The sequence below is a fragment of the Nothoprocta perdicaria genome, unplaced genomic scaffold (genome assembly GCF_003342845.1).
Source record: "Nothoprocta perdicaria isolate Ctin4 unplaced genomic scaffold, notPer1 scaffold_11, whole genome shotgun sequence".
Lineage (NCBI taxonomy): Eukaryota > Metazoa > Chordata > Aves > Tinamiformes > Tinamidae > Nothoprocta > Nothoprocta perdicaria.
In genome coordinates this window covers 2,782,128-2,785,664 of record NW_020454205.1, presented here as the reverse complement: position 1 = coordinate 2,785,664, position 3,537 = coordinate 2,782,128, and positions in this window count along the sequence as shown.

Genomic DNA, 3,537 nt, shown 5'->3' with positions numbered 1-3,537 from the left:
TCAGCATGGGAAAAAGTTGTTTCCTTACATGAGCTTTGTTGTAAAAACGCATTTCAAAAACTTTTAACTAGTACTGAAAAAATTAAATTACCCATATGCTTTAAACAGGCTGACATTATATAATAGACGAGCAAACGAACAGTACTTATGCAAGCAGGTTTGCAGACAAATTAGTGGCCAAATTAGACCATAGATAATCAATGTAATCAAATATGTGTTTGTCTCCAACACTGTTTAATAAGCGCAGCATGGAGGCAACTTGAAGCTTCGTCCTTTCAGCATGACACAGCTTCAAGAGCCACTGGCTCACTATAAAGAGAGTGCTTGAAGAGTGTCACTCTAGCCACTAGCCCAGTTCTGATCCTGCTTAGGGAATCCTCGCTTATTTAATCCTCTATAGCTCTCCAAAGTCCCCYTCCATTTGTTTCCCCATCTTACCTCTGTGTAACTGGACTATGCTGGTGAGCACTTCTCCCTATCCCATTTGCACTTCTCTAACATCCACAATCATCTTTTCCCTTTGTTACCTCTCCCTGCCGCCYTGCTCCTTCAGACGAGCAGCTCAAGCTCATTTTGTCCCAGGAGAGTCAGCTTGGGAAACAACATCTTCCACCTGGCCCAGGGAGTCGGCCAAACCTCTCACCAGAAGAACTGAGCTAACAGTGGTGGTGGAGGGAGATACTGCTCTCAAGCACCAACGATAAGTCTGCCCAGCAAGGCCTTGTTCTGGTCTTATCAGAGGATCAAAGAATTCATGAAAACTGGGATCTGTGTTTAAGCAGGGAGATGCAGCAAGCTGTCAACCCTAAGCAGTTCTCTAAACAACTAGAAAAATCACAGGAAATAAAAGCACGAAATAAAGATTCGCAGACACCGATTTGGCAAAAGCGATCATTGCAACATGGTCTAAGTAATCACACTAATCAAAGAGCTGCTAATCAAGAGAGTGTCAAAGAGACACTAATCAAAGAGCTGCTACTGCTGAATTTAGGGAGGAAAATCTCTGTCCCTTCAAACTGCCCTGAACTGTTGCTTGCATGCAGAAAGAACAAACACTTAATRTTTTGCTCAGCAGCCAGCTAATAACTCCGGCCTTGAACATTTCACACAGAAAACCGATAGCTTCTTCTAAATAGTTTCAGGTCTACTCCACAGTTGATTCCCATTTACTTATTAGGACAGGGCTTAGCACATCTAACTCCAGTAAAGACAGGCCCTTTTCTCATAAAAAAAAAAAAAAAAAAGGCATGTACTGAAGAGGTTACAGCTCAGTGTCTTGATAACACTAAAACACAAAGCCACACTTGAAATTCTCTCTTAGCAACAGATATGACGATTCCCTCCCAATTGAATTAGCTTTTCCAAAAACATTACACTTTCAGTTTCAGAGTGTTTTATATCTCCACCCCACTGGCCATTCCTTTTTTTGTCTTACTTTTCACTTCCTACTCTCTCCTGTTTAGGAAAGCAAAAGACTGCTCTTGTCCAATTCTGTTTTGATATAGATGATCCAAGATGGGATGACTGAACATCTTCTGGAACCAATGCACTCCCCTACCTTACCTCCTCTTTTCAGATAAGAAAACAATTTTCAGTTTTCAGGAAGAATTTCCTTTGCATTGAAATCTTGTTAAATTCAAAGCTTGCCTTAGAATTTGAGATACATGCCAAAGACATTAATACCAACATCTGGAAAAAAGAAGTATAACGTAAAACAATTTCCTGGGACATAATTCCTGACCCTGGCGTAGAACAATTAATTGCACTGTTTTATACACTAATTTGTGATACAAAAATCATTTCATATTATTTCAACTCTAAATGATTTCAATCTGTGTTTGAAACAAAATATATCTTGACTGGTTTAGAGTTGTATACTGCATTTTCCACTATCTATTTCTCCTCTTTTACACCCTCAAAGCAAACCTTAAATGAACACATATGAAATCCAATGACCGCTAAGCTGTATGCGGGTGAAGTCATGAAATAATCCTCATTTAAGAACATCAATCTGTGAGGACCACATTACACTCCCTACAAAAAAGGCAAGATAAAACAAAGACCAAAGCACAGATGATATCTTTTGTGTTCCTGGTATAACTGAAACACTACCTTTTTGGAAAACAGGGGAAAAAGAACATCAAACAACTTACAGATAGAAATTTGAGGAATGGTGCTTCTCTATTCAATTTGGATGCTAAATTCTGATAAATTAGAAATGCTCATAACTGAGCATCACAGAACAAACACAGCGGGATGATCTTAATTTTCTTCTACATACTTCTTTTGCCTTTTAAAGCATTCAAGTAAAAACCATCAGCTAGTGAGCTCTATGGCTTCTGTCATTAATAAAACTGGAGTCTTAGCTGAACTCATTATATAATTTTAAAATACAGAAATAATATTTATCTCACAAATTAAATAGCTTGGCTACCTACCACAGTACGCTCTGTAGAAGTCAACAGCACAAAAACACCCAGGCTGCCTGCACAGCTTGGGTATGGGACAGCTTTGACACCCTCCAGGTAAGGATAAGCACAAGTATCTGGTACATGCAAGGGCCACATTTACAGRTTTAATATTTTTAGATAAGGTCTTCAATTTAACAGCACTAACACGCAAAACTCCACAATAATATACTTTTTTAACACTTGATTTCAGACCCCTGKCAAACATTGCTTTGTATTATGAAGTCCAGGGGGGTTGGACTAGATGATCTCTAGAGGTCCYTTCCAACCTCAACCATTCTGTGATTTACCTACTTCAATGCTATTCAGTCAGCACCTCTATAATGTTTAAAATACACAAGAAGCGTTTATCTTTGCATAAAGATAACAAACTTGAATACTTTTTGCAGCCCTAAACGGCTATGTCAAATATATGCCTAGAAAACAGCCAAGTAGCATCAGTCACCTGCAGCAAGATCTGCTTCTGAGGCCATGTAATTGCGAACCACACAGCTCACTAAGTGATACCTATATTACCTAAAATATATATGATTCAGTCAGCTCTAATTTAAGGACGAGCTTGAGCCTCAAGAYCAAAGTTTCCATAGCTACAATAATAAAATCTGTGATAAAGAGGACTGTACAGTTTTCATCACGCCTGCCCTCAGATCACGGAATACTTCCCTACTTCCAGGCAAGTTCCGGCATCTGAATGAACTCGCAGTTCAGCCTGGTTACTTTGCRCTGCCAACGCGATTACATATTAAAGATCTGAACAAACGCAGCTCTGCTCCTGAGCAGATTTATCTGGCTTAGGCATTTTTGCTCGGCTTATTAGAATTTCCGAGACTGTGGYGCTCTCCCTTGAGAAGCACTGCAGAGTTGGGAGATTCCCGTAAATCTCCTCGCCARGACTCGGCCTTCAGGGCCGGCTCCAGCCGCTGCCTCCTTCCCAACACACCCTCTTCCTTCCTGCCGCCCGGCGCGGCCTGGAAACGCGGCTAATGCTCCGGCTAACTGCCCGGGCGCCGCGAGCGAGTCACGGCCGCGGGCCGAGCGGGACCCGACGCCCGCGGTTCGGCGCCAGGCC